This window comes from Macrotis lagotis, chromosome 2, assembly GCF_037893015.1.
Source record: "Macrotis lagotis isolate mMagLag1 chromosome 2, bilby.v1.9.chrom.fasta, whole genome shotgun sequence".
NCBI lineage: Eukaryota > Metazoa > Chordata > Mammalia > Peramelemorphia > Peramelidae > Macrotis > Macrotis lagotis.
The window spans coordinates 341,465,716-341,492,723 of NC_133659.1; the positions used below are offsets into that span (position 1 = coordinate 341,465,716).

A 27,008-nucleotide genomic window follows, 5' to 3' on the forward strand; every position below is an offset into this window, starting at 1 on the left:
GTTATAATTAATTGTATATTTCCATCATCCCATGCTCTTGTATTTGTTCTTTTCTTTGTTCCTCACTTCTCTCCATGCAAAGAAGGAGGAAATGAAAAGAGGTAAAAGGGCATCATAGAGAAAAAAGAAAATATTAGTCATTTACTGATCATGAAATACAAAAATTAAAATCAATGAAAGTTCCTTGAAGAAACGATTAGAGTTAATTAGAAAATAATTAAATTCTAAAGAATTGGGGGCAGCTAGGTGGCGTAGTGGATAAAGCACCAGGCTTGGAGTCAGGAATACCTGGGTTCAAATCCGGTCTCAGACACTTAATAATTACCTAGCTGTGTGGCCTTGGGCAAGCCACTTAACCCCATTTGCCTTGCAAAAACCTAAAAAAAAAAAATGGGTAAGCACAAAAAAAAATTCAGAGGAACAACTGAAAATTTCAAAGAAAATTCAACAAAACAATCTATCTACATATTAAGGAAGAGGGTAAAGCAATACTTACTTGGTAAAAATATATTTTAAATAATATTCATCAATAAAGCAAAGAAAGTATTTATCAGTGAATTGAGAATGTAATTTTGAAGACTAGAAAAATAATAAATGAAAAATCCCCAGATAACTTCCAAAAATACTGAAAAAATTAAAAGCCAAAAATTGAACTGATGTATTTTTTTTAAAAAAAGTAATTAAATTGACAAATAGTTAATTCTTCTGGTTTTTAAATAAGAGGAAAACCAAATTGTATTAAAAATGGAAGAGAATTCAAAATAATTGAAGGTAAAATATTGAAAATTTGAAGCTATTTTGCCCAGTTACATGCTTGATTAATAATTTAGATAAAAATAAACATGAATAAAAATTTTAGATTCCCAAGTTTACATAAAAAATTGATTAAATAACCCAAGTTGCAAAATATACACTGAACAAACTATGAGTAAACTCCTAAAGTAACAAACTTTCCACCATATGGATTTACAAGTGAATCCTATCAAACATCCACAGAACAATTAATTGCAACATTATATAAACTATTTGCAAATATAAAAGAGGATTTTTTTCCAAATTCTATAATAAAAATATTATCTTCATAACAAAGTCATGAAGCAAAAAAGCAGAGAAAGAAAAATATAGACCAGGTATTCCTAATCTGGTGACCCTTAACTGGTTTTTTATGTTTGCTTGTTTAATATTTTGATATTATAAAGTATAATCTGTAATCTTCTGCATTATTCAGAGAAGTTGTCTGATACACTCAAAAAAGTTAAGAAGCCCTGCTATATCGCTCAATATATACCTAATGAACATTTATGCAAAAGTAAGAAAGAATATATAATCAGAGGCAACAACAGCATATGTCAAATGATCATACACTACAACAATGTTATATTTCTATCAGAAATGAAGATTTAATTCAACATTAGGAAAATAACATAATAAATCATATAAGAAGAAAAATCATAAAACCTGCACAATTCCAAGGTACTGAAATGGTTTCTGATGGACACAAAACCAGTTTCTGTCAAGAATGCTAGGAAACGATATGACTTATTTACTGTGGTCCTGATTTAATATGCTAAGTAGTGTCAATATAAAATCATAAGGCAAACTTACATTAAAGTCTCTCTAGTAAGATCAGATATAAAACCAAAGTGTTCATCATCACCACTATTATTTTATACTGTTCTAAAATACTAATTATATCAATACAAGAATAAAAATAAATTTAAGGAATAAGCATAGGAAAAGAAAAAACAAAACCATAACTTTTGTAGACGATAAGGTTCTATGTAGACAACTCAACAGTCAACTAAAAGTAATTGAAAAATTAATGTCTATTATTAAATTCTGCAAATATTATGTTTTGAAAAGTTGAAAAATATAAAAGAAATCCACATAATCATTATCATTTTTATTGCCAACAAAATTCACCAGGAAAAACCATAAAACAAAGTACAAAATACTTGGGGATCTACCAGCCAGGACATGCACAAAAACTATATGTATACTACTACAAATTCTTTACAGTAATAAAGACAGATGTTAATTGGAGAAATTATAATTTTTTATTTAGTCAATATTCTTTCAGACTTGCATGCTTAACTTACTTTACTTATTCAATGCCATAGCAAATAAAATACCAAAGGTTTTCTTTCAAGAATAGAAATAAAACTAACAAAATTAAATTGGAAGAACAAAATGGAAAGATCAGCAAGAGAAATGCTGAAAAAAAGGCAGATAGGAAAGAGGACTGGAAATACTAGATCCCAAATACCACGGCAGTAATCATCCAAATGATTTTGAATTGGTTTTAAAAGAGACAAGTTGATGTTAATAATAAACAGATTAATTTATAACAAACATGAGCAAATGCACATGGTAAGTTAAATCAATTCAGACTCCAATTTCTGTTGTAAGAAATCAGTACCAGTCAAAAACTATTGGAAAAACTAAATTGCAGGTGGACAAAAGTCATGCTTAGATTGCCATCTCACACTATGCAAATAAAAGAAGCTCCATCTGGATTTAAGTCCTAGATATCAAAGGTGACATCATCATATTAAAGAATCAAGGAAAATTATGGATCTTATATCTATTGATGCAAAGAGTTCAAGACTATACAAGGGATAGAAAGATTCATGAGACAATGGATATAAAACTAAATTAATTAATTAAAACGTTTTGCACAAGCAAAACTAATAGTTAAAATAAGAAAGGAAACAGGAAACTAGGGAAAAATTTGAAATACTTTCTCTGATTAAAGTTTCATCTTCTGAATATATATAAAGAACGGATTCAATGCTTTTTTAACAAGCATTTATCAAGGACCATTCCCCAGTAGATAGGTGGTCAAAGAATATGAACAAGAAATACTTTTATTTTTTTTTAATTTTTTTTTTTTTAGGTTTTTGCAAGGCTTGCCCAAGGCCACATGGCTAGGTAATTATTAAGTGTCTGAGGCCAGATTTGAACTCAAGTACTCCTGACTCCAGGGCCAGTGCTCTATCCACTGAGCCATCTAGCCACCCCCAAGAAATACTTTTAAAGGGAGGGGGGGGAGAAAGAAAAACTTTCAATGGTCATATTAAAAAATTACCCAAAATGTCAATAATTAGAGAAATGAATGTTAAAAAAAAGAAAACTCTGCAGTTCTACACATACCTATCAGAATGACAAAGATGACCAAAAACAAAATTAAAAAAAAAAAGGTAAGGAAAAGGCAGTTGCTATAGGGGCCGAAGAGAAATTGGTAGACTAATGCACTGCTAGTGTAACTAAATTGGTCTAGATATTCTAGAAAGCAATTTGAAAAACATTCTCTAAAATTCCCTTTAAAAGTGCATACCTTTTAACCTAGTCATACAAATACTATATTCATTCCCCCAAAAGAACAGAGGTGATAGTTTGAAGTTGCAGAACAAGTTATATTTTTGGACACAACCAATGTGAGAATTGCTTTGCTTCACCAAGAAAATGAGATACAAAGGTTTTGTTTTTCATTTTTTTTCCAATGGAAGGGCTGGTAAGTGGGCAGCCTGAAGGGAGCTAGGTATGAGGTTGCCAGAAAGAAAGAAAGAAAAAAGTATTATTGAAATGTTTTTCAAATACACAGAACAGAGGGACCAGAAGGAATCTCTGACAAGCAAGACAACTTTGAAAGTAACATGTTGAATTTTATCATAAACTTGAGAGTGAGCTTTACATAATAGAAATCCAGTTTCACATACAACTCTCTCTGTATTATATTGTGTATAGAGAAGGGTTCGTTTTTAGTTTACATTTGGAAAAATGGGGAAAAAAGATGAGGTAGGAAAATAGCAGCAGTTAGAGAGTAGCTCTTCAAAAAAAATTACTTTCTTATTGGTAATGACTTTTTTTTGCACTAATCTCAGCCTCTTGAAAGATTATAACAGTCATTTTACTGTGTCACTTAAGTCTTCATTTTGTTTCAAGTTTCTTTCAATGACTCCTTTTGTGTTCAGCATTTCTTTTTTGTTCAGTAATAATTAACTGTCCCATACCTTACATAGCATCTTCACTGAATATCTTCCCATGTCCTGAAGCAGCCATGTGGCACAGCAGATAGAGCACTGAACCTGGAATCAGCAAGATCTGCCTTCATCTCTCACCTCAGAAACTTACTAGCTGTGTGATACTGGGCAGGTCATTACACCTCTGGTTACCTCAACTATAAAATAACGATACTAACACCAACTGTTGTTGAAGAATATTTGTAAAACACTTTTTCTGGCTTACAATAGGCAATATATAAATGCTTATTCCTTCCTTCCCTTCCTGCTTTGGGAAGACTGAGTTAAATTGAAGTTTTAAATAATTTCTCCTCAAGCTCAGGGATGCAAAAGTATGAGAAAAGTACCTGAAATTTCCTGGGAGTGGTTGGGTTCCTCTAGGACTGAACCCAGTTCATGTGCATGGGTTCAGAGTTGAGGGGCCAGTCACATAGTGGAGGGAAAGAAGGACCAGAAGTGACTCTTATTGGGAATTTTGATGATCTAGGATTTTTTTCCCTTTTATGTTCTCCAATATAAGAGATGACTCTTTTGGGGGGTAGAGAGGAGATATTAGGAAATTCAGGATATATCAATAATTTTAAAAAAAAACAAACATGAAAATTCAAAGAAGCATGAGAAGACACATATGAACTGATGCAAAGTAAGCAGAAAATCAATCTACATGATGACTACAATGGTGTAACTACCCACTCTAATTTGGGGTGGGGGAGGTTGCAAGGCAAACGGGGTTAAGTGGCTTGCCCAAGGCCACACAGCTAGGTAATTATTAAGTGTTTGAGACCAGATTTGAACCCAGGTACTCCTGACTCCAGGGCCGGTGCTTTATCCACTATGCTACCTAGCTGCCCCAACACACTGTAATTTTAGTGACCAACTAGAACCTGAAGAAAAGATGAAATAAATGCTTCCTTTCCCTTTTGCTTCTTTAAAAAGGTGGCCATCTGTATTGCACTGCATATACTATTGGGAATCTTCAGTCCTTCACAGCATGGTCTCAGCCTGGATCCCCAGTCTTGTCATACACAAGTCTCCATTAACACTAGGGACCAGTCACACCAGCTGGCCTTTGTCCTCTCCCAACACAGGAGGCCATCTCCCATCTTTCACACCCATCCCCAAACTAAGCCACAGATTTGCCCTCCCCATCCTGTAATTGTCTCACTCCAGCCTGTGTCTCCTCCAAGTCATGACTTCTTTCATTACCTTAAAGCATCTTTTATATCAAACTTTTCATTCCTTCCAGTTAGCAATGTCTTCCAAATAAGCTTCCAACCATCTTATAGTGGGTATCTTGTAGTACCTAAATATGCATATTGTGTCTCCCCGGGTTAGACTGAGAGGTTCTTGAGGAGAGGTAACACTTGGCTTTTGCCTTGATATTCCCAACATTTCTCCAGTATCTGGCAAGGAGTTCATATTCAATAAATGCTTATGGAATGATTGACCGATACTATCAAATGTGTAATAATAACAGCAATTTTTCTTCATCACAAGGAGTAATGATCTATTATGGAGGATGCACATATTTGTGAAAAAATGCAACATAAAGTTAAGAGACATAAAAAATGTGTTTTTTTCTAAAAAAAGAGAAAAAATGTCCTCACTGTTATTATTATGCCCTCCACAGTTGGGGAGTTTCAGTATCTGGATCTGGATCTATAGAGACATGCAGACAGTCTGGTGTGAGGGCAAGATTCTTGAACTGAGAAGGAAAAGACCCAGAATTCACACCTAACTTATTATGTGTCCTTGGGTAATTCATTTAACTTTCCTGGGTCCAAGTTTTTATATATGGAAAAAGAAATGGCTTGACCTGGATAACTTCTGAGGTCCCTCCTTGTTCTAAATATATGGCTGTATAGCCTACTAAAAGAGCCTCAATTCCCCTTTCAGCATTAATATTCTCACCTTTAATTGAGGAAGTTGAAAGAAATTATCTCTGAGGTGCCTTTTGTTTCTAACATTCTATGACAGTTCAAGACATGAAAGGCATTCTTTTTATTAGTTAGCTACTCAATCCAGAACACGGGGAAACTGTCACAATGTTTGAATATAAAACATTAGAAGCTCAGAAAGGACCTCAAAAGTCATTAAATCCAACACATACCCAAGCAGGAATCTCTGTTCCAGTAACATCCCAAAGTGCTAGCTAAGCATTGGCTCGAAGATCTCCTGTGATTAAAAACAAAACAACAAAACAAAAAATCGCAATCTGCTTCTAAAAGGGGTCCCTATCTCTTGGGAAGAGCTCAGCATCACAGGAAGCTTTTCTTTCTACCAATTTCACCCATTGCTCCTCCCTCAATTCTATAAGGCCAAGGAAGAAATCCTGAATCCCTCTTCTATGTCATTACCCTTCCAATACTTGAAGGCAGCTGTTATTCACCCCCCCACACACATTAATCTTCTCTTCTCCATGCTCAAGACCCCCCAGTTCCTTGAACTGCTCTTTGAATGGCTGGGACCCCACTATCATCGTCCTCTCTAATGTTCAGGTCATGCTCTAGCTTGTCAATTCCTCCTTAAAATATCACATCCACAACTGTGCATAATACTCCATGTGAGGGATTCTAACAAGTCCAGTATCACTTCTATTTTATGTCAACAGCTGGAACCTGATCCATGCATGAGGAAAGACTAATTGAGCTGCAAGAGCCCATTTCATTCCGTTGACCCAAAGTACCTCAATCCATTTCTGCCTTTACAGCATGAGCCAGTCCCGTCTGCAAAGCCGATGCCAGGCAATATATAAGCTTGCCTTGGCAGAATGCTCCCTGCCGAGAAGGAAAGGAAGCCAGAGCTAACACCTCTATCAAGGGTGGAAAGGACAGGGGACTGAGCTGATTGTTCTCCCTCCCCTACTGGGCTCATCATCAGCCCTGCACAAAGCTGCCCTGGGAGGAGGCTGAAGCCGAAAGGGGCTAACAGCACACTAAGGGATGGGATCTAATGACACAGCCTGCCCTGGGATGCACAGGACCTGGAACACCACTACTTTCTCAGTGACCTGAAGCAAGTTGCTTTCAGTCTCCTTCTCTGTAAAGTATAAAGGCTGGACGAGATGGCCGATACTTAATGAAAGAGAACAACTGTTTTTTTGCTTCTAAGGATCTCAGTTGTTTCATTTATAAAATATGGGAGTTGAATCTGATTCTCTCCATGAGCCTTTTCAGTTGAAGATTTTATTCAAGCTATTTCAATTCAACATACCATTATTAATCACCTACTGTGTGTAAGGTCCTATACTCTAAACACAGTGAGGTTGGTGGGGAGAAAATAATGATAAAAACAGACACATTCCCCCATCCCTCACCATCTAGTTGGAGAAGCATGGTGCATGGGTATAGTATTGCAATGATGAAATCATAAAAGAAGGCAAAAAGATATGTTGGAGGAGGGAAGACTCACTTCTTGAAAGAAAAGGTAGGAAATATTGCCCAGAAAAGGTGCCAACCTCAGGATTGGGACTAAAGGCCAGTAGGCCTGGGGGTGCTGAGAATCAGCGTAGATCATCAACAGGCTCTGAGGTCAAGGACCTAAAGGCCTCAAAAGAAGTTCTAGATCTTTTAGGCCAGTCACTAAGCTTTATATTATGCATCACAATCATCACCTGACCTCCAATGATTAAATGTCATATTTCTCCTCTGAAAAATCTGGATGATGATACTTTGAACTCCCTACCTCACAATGCTATAGTGAAAAAAAGTGCTTAGAAAACCAGTTTAAAGTAATGAGAGGAGGTGCTTGTCCATCCAACCAACTGACTTGATAGTCCTGAGCAGGCAATATGACTTTGAGTTTCTGTGTGACTTTTTCTTCTCTCAGCCTGGGCTCAGTGGAAGACTGCCCTCAATCACTGCCACTTGATGTAGTCTCTCTTCATGCTTCTTCTCAGCACTATCTCTGAAATTTAACCATCATGGAAAATTGCTCAATTACATCTTAAAAGGTTAAATGCTGCTCTGAGATCAAAGAATCATAGCCTCCTGGCACTCAAAGGGACCTTAGAAATCATGTAGTCTAATCTCCTTTCTGAAAGAGGCATTGAAGGGGCAGGGACTCACAGATCGAGAGCAAGAAGAGACCCTAAGGATCATCAAGTGCAACCCCTTCACTCTAGAGATGAAGAAACAGAAGCCTTATGATATGCCTGAGGTTACTGGGGCAGCTAGGTGGCTCCATGGATAGAGCACTGGCCTAGGATTGAAGAGGATTGGAGTTCAAATTTGACCTCAGACTCTTTTGCCACTTACTAGCTATGTGACCTTGGGCAAGTCACTCAATCCTGGTTGCCCCTGATTCATACCTGGCCACTGGACCCACATGGCTCTGTAGGAGAAAGTGAGCTTGGTGACTTAGCCCAGCCCCACCTCAATCAAATCCAATTCATGTGCTTGTTGTGATATCACCTCCCTGATGATGTGGTCTTCTTCAAAAATGAAGGATAAACATAATAGAGATCTTTTGGGTGTGGAGGGCAAAGAGAGCTAGCAAAAGCTTTTTCACTCTCTAGAAGATGTCTGCAACAGGAACTAACCATCTCCCCAAGACCAGAGCCCACCTTCTAAGAAAGTCACAGGGTTCCCTAGAGGAGGGTTCCCTGGAGGAGTGCTGATCCCAATTTAGCAAACCTGAGGCTGTCCCTGACTGGCTCTGTCCCAAGGGGTTAGCTTGCCCATTCCTAGTCCTCCATAAAAGACAATGATCCGGAATGCAGAGTTCACTGACTCCCAGTCCAGACACCTGAGCTTAAGACCAAAATCTGATCCAAATTTTGGATGACTGTCCAAAAGGAACTTTCTGGGTCTCACCTGTCTCAACAACCTGTTGAAGCCAGTAACTAAGCTTTGTATTATGTTGTATTTTTCCCCCTTCTTGACTATAGTGAGGATCAGAGTTGATCACTTTTGTACAGAGGGTCCTGGGGATTTCATATTTTTTCTTTCCAACACCAACCTTACCCAACACCTTCCTGTTCAGCCTCCAAGCAAAAGTCTTCCCTTCAGTCAGAACCTCATTTCAAGGGCAACAGCCCTTGTCATAGAACCATTCCTCCCCCAGTTTTAGAGATGAGGAAGTTGAGGCACAGCGGAGGGTAACAATTTGCTCAGGATCACAAAGTCAGTGGCAAAAGCAGGCTCTTTGTCCAGCTCTTCTGATACCAAACCGTTCTCAATTGCCTATCTTCACTGATACAGGTCCCCCAAGTTCGGCCCCTTTAAGCTGTTAGATAATCAGCCATCTGAGTCCCCAGATCATATTATCTCAGGCTCCATCAGAAGAGTCTCACTGAGTTACGACTTCACTTTATGTGTTCAGCCTTTATGGAGAGTCGATCTAAGAAGGGCCCATTTGAGCCACAAAGTTGTGTCTGGCTGTTGTAAAAGCTTGGCTTGATGACCCCGGCCAGGATACAACCAAATGGCTAGAAAAACTTCCTCCTGATATTGAGTGACAGCCAAACCTTTGTCACTGCAGTCAGGGCAGTACTGCTGCTTTTCAGTGACCAGGGCAAAGTCCAAAGGGAACAGAATCTCAGAGTTCAAAAGGACCTTGGGATCCACTGAGTCAAACCCTGTCTAGGGGATCCCTGACAGTACTGAAGTAGCCTCCAGAAGGTGTAGACTTCCAAAGGCGGCCGATCACATAACAGGTCAGCATCGGCTGGTACAAAGTATTTCCTCATATCAAACCTAAACTGATCATTCTGTGAGTACCACCAGGACCCAAAGGACTCTCTCATGCTATACACCAAGTCTTCTTTTCCTCTACCAACTATGCAGAATTCCTTCAACCAGTCCTCACATGGTACGATCTAAAGGTCCTTTACCATCTTATCTTGACTTCCCTCATCTGTGCCCTCTCCAAACAAACACTGGCCCTTCAAGTGAGATACCAGAACTGAGGGAATTCCTCCAGATGGGGCCCGACCAGGCCAGAGGATAGTGGAACTGACCTGAAACCTTCCTTGTTGTGGACATGAACAGAAACAATCACCACCACCCACCACCACCATCATGAGGTAAGATGAAATGACTTGCCCAAGATCACACAGCTGTTCAGTGACTAAGGCAGTCTTGAATGGGGGTTCTTAGACTCCAGGTCCAGCATTCTGTACAATCTGGTTACCTATTTCTTTTCAGGAATTAGTTATATGGGGCCACCATATTACCTGCCAACTCCTACTGAACTGGCAGTCCCTCCAGATCTCTTTTTCCCAGAAAGGTTATCTACCCTAGTCTCCCCTATTTCATTACCCTTCAGCTAATTTTTAAACTCCTTTGTAAAATGAGGATGTCCACTTTACCTTTAATGTTTCTACCCTTTGGGATGGCTGGGAAAACCAAATGAGGTGACATGTATAATGTGATTTACAAAACTCATGAAGTGATTACAGAAACACCAGGTATTATCATTCATGTTCTCTATACTGAGTTTGTATCAGTGGAGGTGCATGTCCCACTAGAGATGATGTGACATTCATAAGCATCCATTGCAGTACATCCTCAGGAGTGAGGAACTCACTCCCACCCATTCCAGGTTTCACATCTCAGGAATGGGGAACTTACTACCAGAGTTCTCTGCTTGAACATAGTCAAGAATAGTGAACTTGATACCTTCTATCCTATTTTGCAGTGGCAGTAATTAATTACCAAGCTTGGCTGTCTACATAACCCAATTTTCCAGACAAATACTAATATCCCACATAAAACTATGCTACATTGGGAAGGCCCTATCTATTACATCTCAGCAAAAGGAGCTCTGGGTTTCATATGGGACTTAATTTACTGAAAAATCAGTTCAGTGTACTTATATAAATCAACACCCATCCACCAGGAAAGCGTCCGAGGTCTATTATTCAAGAAAGGCTCCCTTGTCATTCAGTACTTCTGGCTCTCCTAATTAAAAAACGCTCTGCTATAAATTTCTCCCTCACCCGCAGCAGTTATCATCCACATCTGAAGCAAATGCATGTACCAGGAAGGCCTGGCATGCCCAAGCCTCTTAGATCTCTAGCCACTTCTGTGCAAGGCAGCAAAGAGTACCAAGGCTGGATTGTGAAGATGTGGATTGAATCTCTGGGACTCACAGCCTCAGGAACATGACTTACTAGCTCAAGGATGTGTCCATTTCTTCTGTAAAATAAAGAGGTTGAACCATATAATCTCTAAAGTTTCTTCTAGTTCTAAATCCCAGATCAAACTGAATACAGGAGAAAGTCCTTCAAGCTCAGAGGACCTGCATTCAGTTTCCAGGTCCATCATTTGCTGACCATGACAGTGAACAAATCATTTAAACCCTGTGGGACTTGGCCTCTTCATCTACAAAGTGGGGGGATTGGGTTAGATCACCTCGCTGAAGGTTACTTCCACCCTAAATCTGTTATCCTGCAAGAATGGGGCCCAATCAAAACCCATACACAAGGCCAAAGAGCTTGATCTCAGAAGGAAAACAATCCCTTTGGTCAGAATGAGCTATTCCCCTCCCTGGGAGCAGGTTAAATGTTATGAGGCATTAACTTATAGTGTCCTTGTCATCTGACAATAGGCCAAAATATATCAAAATACATTTGGAGTTGATGGTAAATCTATTAGAGTTCTACCAAAAGTTGTTTTCTTAGGGCTAGAATTTCTTTTTCATGGACCAAGCACAAAGGACCCTTGGAGGGGGAGGAAAGGTATGGGAGGAATATGGATGAGAAAAATTCTAAACCTTCTTCCCATGAGAGCCTTTCTTGGAAGGCTTAGAATTTGCATGGAAATTGCTATCATGCCTCACCTCTTCTCAAGCTAAAAACCCCTTGTTTTTTGAAAGGGATCTTCATATACTTGTCCTTGAGGTCTTTCATCATTCTACTGAATCTCTTATAAATACCCCTCCATGCTATGCCTAAAATGTGGTGCCTAGGAGAAAAACATTAATCCATTCATGGACTGACGAACAGAATGCAGAGGGTCTATTCTCATACTAGTTCAGCATACTATGGCTGACACTGTAAGCTTTCTTGCTGCCAAATCACACTATTGAACGATTCAGAGCTTTGAAATAGGAAGAGAAGAAATATATTTTATTCCAGAGACAATAGGGAGCTTGACTGAGCAGGGAAGTGACATGGTCAGGGTTGAGTTTACCAAAAAAAAAAAAAATCACTTGCACAAATATGTGGAGCATAACCTAGAAGGGAGAAATCAAGATCAAGGAAGAGACTGTTGTAATAACGGGTGAAAGGTGATGAGGGCTTCAACTAAGATGGGAGTTATGTGAACAAAGAGATCAGAGAAAGAGTATGTAGAAGGCAAAATAGCAATAGTTGGCAACTAATAAGACCAGTGTCGGAGGGGACATAAGGAACGTGATAATGTCAAAGTAACAGAAATGAGAGCATAAGAGAAGGAAATGGGCAAGTTTGGAAGAAGAGTGGGTTTGGGGGGAAAGATGGTGAATTTGAGACATTTCTAGGACCTTAAGCTGGAAATGTCTAATAGACAATTGATGATACAAAATTAAAGCTTCAAATGAATAGGAGTGTTCATAATTACTTTAATTCTATGACTAGGAATTATGTTATTCCCCCTCTCTGATCATCTGTGTTTGCCTACTAATCCAGCCTTTTTCCTCATTCTTCCTCAAGAGGATTGGCCCAGTGGTGCCCAGGGCTTGGTCTTGATATATAATTGTGTCCTCCATGCCCTCTCAAATGAAATTTCTTCAACTGTAAAATGAGAGCACTGGGTTGGATGACCTCACAGTTCCCTTCTAGCCCTACATTTATGACCCAATTCACTCTGAATAGATTTTGCCTAACTTAGCTGTACAAAGGGTGATTTTTCTCCCTGAGAAATGTTAGCTCCTTGAGGGCAAAGTCTATTTTTTTAAACTCTATGCTGTGTCTAGACTATGCTGGGAGGATCCAGAATGAATGATGTCAAAAAATTAAAGAATCTTAGAACACAGAATGATAAAATTCTAATTCATCTCTGCTGAGATTTTTAAAACATTGACCATATACTGAGAAGAGCTGCTTAATAGATGTTTTGTTGAATTAAGGTTAATTAAATGCTCTTCCTAGTCTTGACCCCATAGGTGACTGGTCCAATATGAAGGTCTCCCCCTATTTAACTCTTTGACTCCACATCCTCTTATTCATAACTTGACCTGTCCAAACGCTGGGGTTCCTTCACTTTCATCTTCTCCATCCTTTCTCATATGTTGCTAAATGGAACTTGAGAAAGTCAAGATACTTCTACAATCTAATGTTATTTCATTGTAACTGGGCCCCCATGCCTCCAGTCAGGTCATTTAATCTCCTTTGATTAGCTGTGCTGATGAGCCCATTCCTTGCTTCTCTTCCTACTTCAAGTTCCCTAAACCATCCCCTCATTCTCCCTTGAATAGAAATTCTTTGTGGTATCATGACTAGAATGCTTACTTGAAATGAAGACCTGGTATTGAATTGAGTCTCTGACTCTATCTCACTTAAAAAGGTAATAAATTAAAGTATTAAGTTACTGATCTTGGAGTCAGAAAGGTCTCAATTCAAAGTCTGCCCCTGACACATACTAGCTATGTGACTTGGATAATCCACTTAACTCTTCTTTGACTCAGTCTTCTCATCAGTACAATGAGTAACTCAGACTAGATGGTCTTTAAGATTCTTTGGTAGGAAGAAGGGTAGAGTCCAGATGACAGAATAAAGGTAAAGACTCAACTGAGCTCTTCCAAATTCCAAATCAACAAGAGGATGGGGTGAAACAATTTTCCAGACAAAGACAACTTAGAAGATCTATCCTCTGGGTTAAGAGAAGAGAGCAATCCAGAGAAAACTGCCCAAGTTCAGGTCATGGTTGGCAAATCAGCCACAGATCTTTTGGGCTGAATGACTCAGCAGTGGTGGTCAGAACTCTAAGTCAACAGAAGACAAGGGAGTCAGACAACTGGTATATTATTTCAGTCAGAAAAGAGTACTTGTGGTCACTCACAGACCAGAGTGCAGGTCAAGCAAACAGTGATCATACTTCTCCTTAAATCAGACAACCATGAAATGTGCTTTGCATGACTGCATGTATATAACCAATATTAAATTACTTACCATCTCAGAGAGAGAAAAGGAGAGCAAAAGAGACAAAGAATTTGGAACTCAGTTTTTTAAAATTGAATATTAATCATTGATTCCATGTAATTGGAAAAAATAAAATATTTTTAAAATGTAAAAGAACGTATACCTTGGACGAACTGAAAACTTACAATCTCCCAGAACTAAATCTAAAAACTGTAGCACCAATTAAAAAAAACACATAAAGTTTAGGACAGTGCCCTTTCCACCACAGAAGAAGGTCCAACTTTAATTTAAAGTTAGAATAATAAAACAGGCTTAAAAATAAGCAAATAAACAATGACAAAAGAACTTGACTATAGAAAACGACTGTGGTAATAGAGGATGGTACTCAGAAAAAGACAACAATACCACAACAGTTAAATGCAAAGTCTGAAAGCAAAATTTAAACTTAAATAAAAGAGGCTGTGGGGAAAAAAACAGGGAAAGAAATGAGAGTGATGCAAGAAAATTATGAATAAAAAGTAAATAACTCATAAAGGAGGAAAAAAGTAATATAATAGTAATAATAATAATAATTTACCCTTCTTTCTCAAAGACCATGATATCACTGAGGTGATCCAATGACAAACACATGAAATGGATTTAAGTGAGGAGGTGCTGTGCTGTCACCAGTCTCACTTTCTCCTCTAGAGCCAACTGAATCCAGTGCTCAGATAGGAATCAGGGATGATTGGGAGGTGACCCTGGATGTGAGGAAATCAGGGTTTAAGTGATTTGCCCCGGGTCACATAGCTTCTTAGTGACAAGTGTCTGAGGCCATATTTAAACTCCTGTCTTCCTGATTCTAAGCTGCCCCTAACAAAAAGTACTGAAAAAAATAACACCTTAAATAAAATATGCCAAATGATAAGAGACACACACAAAAAAAAAAACAGTGAAAAGAAGAACTCCTTAAAAATAGTTAGCCAAGGGTGGCTAGGTGGCACAGTGGATAGAGCACTGGCCTTGGAGTCAGGGGGACCTGAGTTCAAATTCGGCCTCAGACACTTAACAATTACCTAGCCGTGTGGCCTTGGGCAAGGTACTTAACCCCATTGCCTTGAAAAATCTAAAAAAAAAAAAAAATAGCCAACTGGAAAAAGATGTACAAAAATTCACTGAAGAAAGGAACTCATTAAAATGTAGATTTAGACAAATAAGAAATAAGGTTCAAAAATTTGTTGATGAAAATAACTCTTGGGGCAGCTAGGTGGTGCAGCGGATAGAGCACAGGCCCTGGAGTCAGGAGGACCTGAGTTCAAATCTGACCTCAGACACATAATAATTACCTAGCTGTGTGGCCTTGGGCAAGTCACTTAATCCCATTTGCCTTGCAAAAACCTAAAAAATAAAAAATAAAAAGAGCCCAGGTATCATTTCAAACATTATCAAGGAAAACTGTCTGGATAGTCTAGAACCAGAGAATAAAACAGAAATTAGAAGAATCCACAGTCACCTCCCAAAAAAGACCCTAAAATGAAAAACATCAACTATTTTGAAGCCACAGTCAGGCTAATACAAGATTGAACAGCTTCCACCTTAAATAGAATGTAGAAGAATGATTTCCAGAGGCCTGGATTATGTTATGATATGATGGAGGGCAAAGGAAAAAAGATTATAACCAAAACTCACCCAGAAAAACTGAGCATACTCCTTTAGGGGGGATATGGATATTTAATGAAATAGAGGATTTTCAAGTATTCCTAATAAAAAGATCAGAGTGGAACAGAATTTTGACTTTAAAACACAAGAAAAGCATAAAATAGGGATTTAGGATAGGAAATCAAAGGGATGAAATAAGGATATATTCCCATAAGTAAAGAGGATTCCTGTAATTCCTAAAAACATTTTCATTATTTGAACAGTTAGGAATATCTAGAGAGAGGGCATAGGAATGAATTGACTGAATTGGGATAATATCCAGAAACAATCAAATTAAGGGGTGGAAAACAGAAATATAAGGGGAGAAGGAGTAGAATGCGATTTCACATAAGAGTTTTTACAGTGGATAGGGAAATGGGGGCTGGGCAGTTCTTGAGTCTTAGTTTCATTAAAGTTAGCTCAAAGAGGGAATAAATAAATAGCTATGATACCTATAGGTAGGGGGAGGGGAGGGGAGACAGATGGGAGGGAAGGGGGAGGGGGACAGATGGGATGTAGAAGATGGGAGGGGAGAGGGAGAGATAGAGTGAGAAAAGGAATGGGATGGAGAGAGGGAAAGATGGAGTGGGAGAGAGGGTGTAGGAGAGAGGGAGAGAGAGAATACATTAAATGAAAAATGGTTTGCACAAACAAAACTAATGCAGTAAACATTAGGAAGAAGGCAGAAAACTGGAGGAGGGAGGTTTACAGCAAATCTCTCTGAAAAAAGTCCTCATTTCTCAAATATATAGAGAACTGAGTCAAGTTTATAAGAATAAAAGTAATTCCCTAATTAATAAACAAAGGATATCAACAGGTCATTTTCAGAAAAAGAAATCAAAGCCATCTATACTCAAATAAACTTCTTTTTTAGGCTTTTGCAAGGCAAATGGGGTTAAGTGGCTTGCCCAAGGCCACACAGCTAGGTCATTATTAAGTGTCTGAGGCTAGATTTGAACTCAGGTCTTCCTGACTCTAGGGCTGTGATCTATCTACTTCGCCACCTAGCTGCCCCTCAAATAAACTCTTAATCATGACTGATTAAAGAAATTATGATTAAAACAATTAAACACCTATCAAATTGGATAATCTGAAACAAAAGAAAAAATAAAATGTTGGAGAGAATGTGGAAAAACTGAGACACTAATGCATTGCTGATGAAGTTGTGAACTGATCCAACTATTCTGGAGAGCAATTTGGAATTATGTCCAAAGGGCAATAAAAATGCACAAAACCTTTGATCCTACAATATCACTACTAAGTCTGTATCCCAAAGAGATTTTTTTTTAAGTAAAAGTACCCAGATATACCAAATTATGTATTACAGCTCTGTTTGTGTTAGCAAAGAATTGGAAATAGAGGGTAAGTCTATCAATTGGGGAATGAATGCACAAGTTGTAATATATGATTGTGATGGAATTGTGTTATAAGAAATAAGCACAGTGGCTTTCTAAAAAACCTTGAAAGACTTCAATGAAATGATGTAAACTTAAATGAGCAGAACCAGAACATTGTAAACAACTATGAATGACCTAGTTATTCTAAGTAAAACAATAATTTAAGACAATTCTAAAGGATCCATGAAGAAAAATGCTGTCTCCAAAGAAAGAACTGGCATTGGAATGAAGATCAAAGTTTCCTTTTCCTTTATTTTTATAGGATTTTTTTTGGGGGGGGTCCTATGTTTTCTTTCACAACATGACTAATTTGGAAATATCTTTTGCATGACTGCACACATAAAAACCTTTATCAATTTGTCTTCTCAACGAAGAGGGAGGGAGGTAATATGGAACTCAATTTTTTTCAAAAAAGGAATAATTTGGTTTTACATATAACTTTGGAAAAACAAAATTAAAAAAAATAAAAGGTCTCTTTCAATTCTAAATCTAGACTCCACATTTAGAATATCAGAATTAGGAGGATCTTAGTATAGTGAATGTCTTGAAGATTCAAATAACTAAAACAAATGCAATCCAGGTGCTCATTTGAATAGAGGAAGTGACAGTAACAAAGTTTTGTCCAGTTTAACAAATGGGTGGCGAGGGAATATGGAATATGGAAATATGGAAAATGATGGCCCAAGCAGAAAGGAGATAAGTGCCTCCTGGAAGATGATGAGGTGGTTGGGTGGGATGGGAAGTCCAAGCAAGCTTGATCCAAGCAGGAGATTTAGTGGGCTAAGAGGGCTAATAATCTGGTGGAGATTGGAGAAAATTTCTGTTTAAAATTTCCAAAGAGGGAAAGGCACCCCTTTCTTGATCCAGCCTATTCTACTTTTGACTAATCTGAAATCTAAAGTGGAGCCTAAAATGTCTTCCCTTTTGCCATTTTTCCTGGCTCTATCCTCTAGGGACAAGATGAACCAGCCTCTCCTAGTGTCTCTCCAACATACCTGAAGATTACTAATATTCGTGGAATCTTCAAAGATCAGAACTGGAAGAAATATTGGAATGTATACTACTACAGAAGAAGGACCTTAGGACAAAATGTCAGGTATGGAAGGAATCTTAGAACTGAATGGAAAGGAGAGTTGCTTAACATAAAACAGGAAATTAGACTTCAACAAACATGAAACATAAACTTTAAGAAGTCCAAAGTCGGACAACTAGCAAGTTGGCCAGCTGATGTTCAAAGCTGGGTCCTCTGAGACTCACTTGATGCTATTTCCATGACAGCCCTAAGACAACCCAAGGCTTTCCATTCATAGTGGCCTTTCTTGCATGAAAGGGAGGCCTCATCCCCTTCACCATGAGCTCCCCCAGGTCCCCCACTCCCTGCCCATTCTCTTCCCAGTTCATCCCACCTCCCCCCCCCACCTGGTCTGTTGTCAGTCTTACCTCTTACTATGCACATGGTGTCTCTTTGAGATGGATGGGCCCCAAAGCCAAGACACAAACAAATAAATATTTGTTCTAGAAACTATTGTGATGTCAAGTTTTATTGTAAGTGCATTTGGTGAGTGACAAACAGATAAATCTTGCCTGTGTTAAGATTCCCTAAGCTCTGTGTCCTCTTCCCCAACCTGCTTGGTATTCCAAGATTGTGTGACTCTCTCATCCAAGATGCCCCTTCTCTGCCTTCCTCTGCACCCTGGAACAGGGCAGACTGTCCTCCAGCCTCAAGGTCTGCTGACCATGGCAATGCTTTTCCCATTTTCCCCATGGGCCCCCGAGGAAAGTCCTTACCATCGTCAGCAAGAACAGAGCAGAAATTGCCTCAGAGAAAATAATAATAAGAGACCAAATTTACTGAGCAGTTTATGGTTCCAAAGGAGAGATACACAGGCTCTCATTGGAAACTCAAAACAGCCTTTGTCCTGAAAAACTCTCACAAGAGCACTGGATTTTGCACTTGTCATGAATATTATCACATAATATTGAGTATTATTTTTTTCTGTGCTCATGTCTCATTTCTCTTCTACATTTACTTCCATGAAGGCAGAGAACTAGGTCTTCCCTAAATATTATATCATTCCTAATTCCTGGCTCAATGGTCTCTACATATAGTAAGCATTTATTGTCTTGAACCGAGGCACTGTCAATGAGTAGGGAGACTTCTGGCTTAGAACAAGCAATACCTGGGTTCAAAGGTCATCGACCCACTCCTCATTTACTCTGATGAAATAAAAGGGTTGGACCAGATGCCTCTAAAGTCTTTTCCTGTTCCAGATCTAGGATCTTATGACCCTGTGCTAGATGCTGGGGAGACCAAGATAAGGAAGGAAAGAGTCCTAGACTTCAAGGACTTGCTGTCAATGAGGACTCTTACAGGTCAATGAAATTCAAATCCATCAGCATTTATTAAGTACCTACCACAGATTGGGCAAGTACCGGGGTGGAAATAGTCTTTACCCTCAGGAAGTTTCCATTTCAGTGAAGGAGTCAACATGGCTATCAATACAAATCTTCCTTAGTTCTATAAAAATCAACAATGTGGATGCAAGTTGTGACAGGCTCTCTTTAGGGTTTGTTTCTGGGTTGAGTCACTTCTCAAAGTGCTAAGAGAAACAGTGTCCCTACAAGGCAGTAGCTGGAAATGAACCTGAGAGTTCTGAGACAACCTGGTCCTGATTTTGAATGAGAAATATATTAATGAGGAGATGGGGACAAGAGGACTGTAGTGGGTTGGGTATCTGGTTATAGTGTAAAGTCAGAGAGAGAGAGAAGAGAAGACAGGGGGTGGGGGGGGAGGCCAGAGCAGGAATGTGGCAGCCAAGCTGGAAGATGGGAAAAAATTCTACTTACTGCTTACTAAGTCTAGCTGAGCAAAGAAAAATATGGAAAGCAGAAAATACAAGTCATTCAGAAATTGAGCCTTCCTGCCCCATGAAGTTTTAGACAACACAGCATGGAGCAAGTCCGCTCAACATCTGAAGTTTCCACTTCAACACAGAAGCGATGCTCATCAATGCACAATCATGAGCAGCTCCTCAAAAAAGAAGATACACAAGTCTATAATGAGAGAGCTGGGGTTTACCCTGAGCATGTGGATTTTCTTCACTCATGGATGTGATTCTATAAGTGTGTGCCCATTCTTCCCCACAGACACTGAGTATAGGTATAAGACCAGGACCCAAGGTTTATACATAGATTTTTAACCTATTTATTATTAATATATTTCCTCTATTTATGAGTTTATTTTTTTAACTTTATTGTTATGAAACTGCCTGTGCTTAGTATCTCAAAGTACCACTACTGCAGGAAGTAATGACAGTATATTTCTCCTTACCAGTTACCCCTAGAACTTTTCTTTTCAGTTTTTGCAAGGCAGTGGGGCTAAGTGGCTTGCCCAAGGTCACACAGATAGGTAATTATTATGTGTCTGAGACCAGACTTGAACTCAGGACCTCCTGACTCTAGGACCAATGCTCTACCCACTGCACCATCTAGCTGCCCTCCCTTAGAACTCTGAAGAAAATCTGCGTGTAATTATGTGGCAGTGGTCTTCCTGGAAACCTGAGCCTGATGGTATGAGAGCAGGTTGGAATAAGCCAGTCAACTCAAAGAGTAAGAAAGAATCCACATGTCCAGGAGAAGAGTACAGGTGCAATAGTATGGGTATATCGGTTGGAGGAGAAAGATATCCTCATCACTGAGGCAGAGCGAAGCAGGGAAGGCCTCCTACAGAGGATAGGTCTTGAGTATAAACAGCTTCCAAGAGGTGGAGAAAGAGAGGAATCACAAGTCCATCAGCACAGTTGCAGTAGGCATTGTACTATTCTTCTCATTAACAGATAAAGAAACTGAAGTTGACTACACTCCTCTCAAAGCAGCTTGTCCCACTGCTGGACGGTTCTGTTAGATATGAAATTCTTTCTTGTATAGATGGAGCCAAAAACCTGGTTCTCCTCATTCTTCCTCCTTCCACCCTCTGGATCAATTCTCAAGCAATGAGGAAGGGAATTCCATGTGTTGGGCACTGATTGACAAGCTGAGAAACAAAGAATGGAATGTTCCCTGTTCTGTGGAGTTTCCATTCCTTTTACAGCCAGACTTTCCAATATGTGAGGAGACTTTCCCCAGATCTTTAACTGCTTTGTTTTTCAGTCCCCTGGCTCAGAGCTCCCAAGTGACAAGGTCCCTTGTCACAAATTCCTATGCCTATCCAACAACGAGGCGGCAAGCCCCAGACCAAGAAGATGGATGGTGTCAGTCTGGGAATTTAACGAGTCCCAGTGAAATGCATTTGCTGAGTGGCTTCACATATGGGTCAAGGAGAAAGAAAAGTTTTCCTGTTTTCCATAGTCAGAACAACATAGATATCCACGGATGCAAAGAATCCAAGAGGAAGGTCATTCAATCCAGTCCTTTTTCTAAACATGAGTCCCCTCCATAACATTCTGGACAGCTTTTTCATTGCAGAGTTAAGTCATGCAATGTTTTGTTTTTCCCCTTCTTTGCAAGAGAGAATATAATCAAGATATAATGAAAAAAAGATCCAATAGTTCCTGGCAATTAAAAGAATACATGGGAGGGGGAACAGTGGTCATAAGGAAGGATGATAGGTCATATGAGTAAGTGACCATGAGGAAGTTAATGTCCGCGGAAGAAAGGGAAACTAAGAAGGAAATACCTTACCAGTCATTCCCCATCCATCCTCAGTTATCTTTCATTCATTCCTTACTCCATGTTATCAGGGCTACCATTTTAGTAAGGACCCCCATTCTTTTTTCAACAAATCATCCATTCTTTATTTCTATCAGTACACTTCTTCCCTGGTTGGTTTTCTTTGATTGCCAGACAATTTATATGAACACAATCCGAGAGGGAAAAAAACCCCAACAATTGAACTACAGTGGCCAAAAGGCAGCAGATGCTTCAGATAGCCTGAAAAGGACACTGGCCTCTCTCCTATTACAAATCTCACTTTAGGCAGAAAATAATAGCAGGAGTATCCTAATCCTCTGAGCTAGTGCTTCTTCTTCAGGGTCCCATTATACAGAAGTACCAAAGAGCATATGAACTGAAAATTGGGAAAGACAATAAAACTTCTTTGTAGATTAATGGAGGCCTGAGAATTTTAGTCTGCATTTCCCAGGTATCTCGGTGTTTCTTTGTTTTGTCCTCAAATATCCCTGGAGATGCCTTTTTTCCTGAACCATTTTACAAATTATCTGAGGTTACGGGTTAAGAAAACTCTGAAGAATTTGAGCAATGATAAGTCTATCCAAAATCTGTGACATCCGACTTACTGCCTTCCCTTTTCTTTCAGATCTACCTGGATCAAAGATTGATACTGCCCTCCCAGGTGGGATCTCAGACCACATTCTTCAAAAAAAAAAGATTATGGCCTAGCCTAAAGTCATCTTTTATCAATAACTATTGAAACCTGTTAATTTAGTCATCTGAGGTCAGCCTTTCATATTTCTCAAAGTCCATATAGACCTCTCAAGTAGGCAAAGGTTCTTCTGTCTTGCACATACACAAAGACATGACCAGTCTCTTGTAGACCAGTGCTCAGGAAACTATCCAGAAAGGAATATATGGAATCACTACCAAGGAAGGGAACTCAGATATCAGAACCACAGGGAATTAAAAGAAGCTCCACAATTAAACTTATCCAGAACAGACTCCCACCATTGCATGTTTCCTCAAGGGTACAGTTGTGCAAACAATCCACCAGAAAGGGACCTGTTTGTATAAGACAGAAGGGTTTGGGAGACTGATTTTGATAGTTGTAGCTGCCTTCAAAATAGCAGCATAGCTTCCCAGCAACACAGACCAAGGAGGGCATAAAAAATACTCAAAGAACATTTTAAAGACCACAGCTATTCTCAGACTTTGGTATTTCCTCTGAAGCTACCAATATCAAAGTTGGCATCTCCTGCGAAGTGATGTCATTGAATCATAGATGACTGAACATCAGACCTGGGAGGCAGCTTCCAGGTATTTAGTCCAACCCCTTCACACTACAGATGGGAAGTTAAGGTCCAGAGAGGGAAAGAGATTTGCACTGGTTCACAGGAATGAATTCAAAGCGAAGTCTCCAGATTCAGCAAATGTCCTAACTTTGAACTGAAGGCAACAGAGATCTCCTTTCTTAACCCAAAGATTGCCAATGGTTAGTTGGAGCAAACCTCCAGTGTATAGGAGCAGGGAGCCCACCAACCATGGGCGGGGGGGGGGGGTCCTTACTATCTCTCTAATTAAGGATTTTTGCTCAGAACACAGTTATCAGGGTCAGGATCCCATTTTTTAAAATTACTTCTATCGATTTACATTACATAGCTGCCTGCCTTCCTACAACAGTAGTATGCATTTGTCATTGGGCTCCTGTTGCAATAACATTCAGATTACAATATGTTCCATAATGACTTAAAAATGACAATGTTCATTGGCTTAGTGATAGATCAGTGGCAATTTAAATAGCACCACCCAGGGAACAAAAAAGCTAGGGTCTCTGGGTCTCCTAATGGCAAACTTGGGTTTTATGGAGTGTTTGGCTCACCCAGTGAACTTTGAAATGGGCTCTCTATAGAAAAACTGATCTTAGCCATGGGGACCTGGAGAGGCTCGTCTACAGGAATAAACTCATAGATGCAACAAGTCTTTGTTGAGAATGTGTTGTCATCTAGCACAGGATGGAAGTGACCCTTTGCTCTCAAGGACCATATCATTACCAAGAAGGTTCTGCCAGGTTCTACCAAGTGGAAAAAGTTTCAGAATGTCCTCTTGAGAAGAGCTGAAGGGAACTCTGGAGCCACCAGCCCCAACCTATGCAAAAGAATTGTCCATGATAGGCAGGAAAAGGGGCAAGCAATTAATCCACACTTGAAGACCTTCAAACAGGGGGAGCCCATTCCAGTCCTGAGACCACTAATCCCTTCATGGGCAATTCTAATGTTTAGTGAGCTTTTCCTGATGTCAAGCCAAATCCTCTTCCTTTGGGGGTGAATAGAACAAATCTAATAATTCTTTGCACATTACAACCTTTCCAAGAATTGTAGACAGTTATTATTTCCCCTGAGTTCTCTTTTCCAAACTAGCCATCTTAACTTCCTTCATATGGTACAGACTCCAACTACATGAATTGTTTATTTGGCAAAATAGTAGCATAGCATAGCCAATACCAAAAGCTTTTCAATACTTTCATTAGACAAATGAAAATTACATTTCTAACTCTGGATTCCTCTGAGGTTATGATTTTGTTCAATTCAATTCAGTAAATATTTATTGTTGTTCAGTCAATTTTCAGTCACTCTCTTTGTGACCACACTTGGGGCAAAGATATTGGATTGATTCAGAATTTCCTTTTCCAACTCATTTTACAGATGAGGAAACTGAGACAAACAGGGTGAAGTGACTTGCCCAGGATCACACAGTTAGGTGTCCAAGGCTAAATTTGAATTTTACACAATGAGTCTTTCTGATTCCAGACCCAGCACTGTGCACTATGGCACCACCTTACAACCCCACTGAGAAAGTGCAGAGAATCAAAAATGGACACATTCTCTTTGGTGATTAGATTTCAGGTGATCAACTTATCCTGGGGAACAGGGAAGCATGTTGTTGAGTGAAGTGAGGTCAAGAACTATGATCCATCCTTTGCTCATTTGATGTGATGCCACTGGTCTTGGCCTCTCCCTTCTTTAATTTTTGAGATCTTGACCTTTCCAATATACTTTCTCAACTAACATTAATTACAGTGATTCTTGTGGGATCCCCCCCTGCTATACTGTAGGTTCGATAAGGTCAGGGATTGAGCTATTTTTTTCCCATTTTTTTCCTGCTGCTTATCTTCTAGTATGTATTTAATAAAGGTTTAATGAATTGAATCTCTGATTGACAGATAAGAAAACTGAGGTTTAGAGAAGGAAGAAAGACTTGCCTGAAGTCAGTCATACCCCCTCACTCATTGTTCTCCCTATTGGACCACGTTGCCTCCCACTGTGTTTTTTCAACTCCTCTCACTCTAATTCATGACTTTCCCATTAAGCCAGAAAAGTCAGATGGCTCCTTCTGTTAATTCTTTGGAAATGTTTGGAAGATGGATGCTTTATTCCACACAAAACCAAATGGCTTCCATTAATTTCGCACCAACCCACCAGCCTGTGCAAACTCGCTCCCTAACACTGACAAGTTTTTATACATGTCTCATTTGATCTCACTGAGGAGAAAAACAAAAATCTGTTCAACAAAGTCAATTAATTCCTAAATGGGACTTTAAAGTTCAAGCAACTTTAAAATCTGAATTTTGCTGCTACATAAAGGGGTCTTGAGTTAAAAAGTCTTCCAGCCAGCACAAGACAAAGATCAGCATCTTTTAATTATTGAATTTGGATTCTTCTCCTTTTCACTAAATCTATTGTAATTCAATATACTTCACTACTCTTTAAAATGCCAACTCTACATTTAGACTCAAATAATCAACTTCCTATCCCTAGGCTAGGGGAGGCATGACTGCCCAGCAATTCATATGAAAAAATCTGGAGCTTTTAGAAGACTGATGTCTCAACAAGAGTCAACACTGTGGCAAGGAAACCAAAAGAGTTATAGTGATCTTGCGCTGGACTAAGAAGAGATGAATGTTCAAGAGCAAGGAGGTGGTCATTTTGGCACACTCCATCTGGTCTGATCTTCATCTAGAAGACTGTGTGTTTGTGTAGATCTGAGCATCCTATAAAAGGTTTGAGAAGGTATGAGAAGAAAAAGCATATCAAGAGGTGGATATTCCCACACCAAGGAGACCATTAACATTTATGATATACAGAAACAGTCCTCCTAAACACTGTTTCTCTTAGGATATTCTAATTATTACATTCAGTGAATTCTAACTACCATATAATTACAGGCAGAGACTTCCTACCCATCCCACCCCCTAATTAATGTCATCACAGAAGGCTGAATCACCTTAGTTGAATCAATCAATAGAATAAACTAGATAGCAAGCAATTTACCTATGACCTCATCACCACATCCGGACAAGCTCTTAATAAATCTGAAGGCTCATGGCACTTTTAATCAAAGGACAAAAAACATATGTCACTCAAGGAACATTCTGTCATTGATTGAGGAGGTCAAGTCATACTTCTTGGGAGATAAATGAAAATGGCAAGTTTAGTCAAAAAGCAAACCAGTCCAGTTGGGCAGCACTCTAGATGGGATCTTGAGATGGATTCACTCTAAACCAGGAAGGGAGTGCTTGTCTCTGTTCTTCTCCACTCCACACTGACCATGCCATGGGACAGAAGAGATCAAGAGGAAGCAGTATATTTAGACAAAAGCAGAGGAAAAAAACCAGATTCACAAGATCCTATCCGGAACATGCCAAATATTAGAGCCAATCAATACTCAAAGGAGATAAAGAGTGAAGCGTGTGCTTCCATCCAGCTAGGGAAGAGGAGCCACTTCTATCTTTTATTTGCTAACCTTAGACAATTGGGTTCTGGGTGATCAAATAATGACAGTGTAAACCTTGAAAAATCAGAAGAATTGGAGGTCTCACTGGAATCAATGAACAGCTGTGCCTGCTAGGAGCATCGGGCACTTATTAGACATACTGGGGAAAGACAACTTCAGGGACCAAGCCCAAGATCCTTTAAGTCAGAGAGAAGTATCACTTATAGATTCTGCAATGGCACTGACTCTCAGAGACCACCAGAAAGGTACACCTAAGGAGAATTTGATGAAGTCTCTACAAACACAGATAATTACATTCATGTGAGGTTCCTTTTTTTGTCACATGTGTTATTTATAACTTTTTGCCATTTTACTTTAAGTTTGAATCTACTCTCCCAAAAAAATCTT

General features: G+C 39.1%; 1 long non-coding RNA gene across 1 annotated transcript in view; it reads right to left on the minus strand.

Moving 5' to 3' along the window:
• Window positions 1–4,020: 4,020 nt before the first annotated feature.
• The window catches only part of LOC141511818 (uncharacterized), a 44,112-nt gene continuing 21,124 nt past the window's right edge, over window positions 4,021–27,008 (minus strand). The window contains exons 2-4 of the long non-coding RNA XR_012475426.1: window positions 7,791–7,928; window positions 6,133–6,197; window positions 4,021–4,088 (exon numbers count right to left, since the gene is read on the minus strand). This is a non-coding gene — a long non-coding RNA (uncharacterized LOC141511818). The remainder of the gene's footprint in view (window positions 4,089–6,132; window positions 6,198–7,790; window positions 7,929–27,008) is intronic.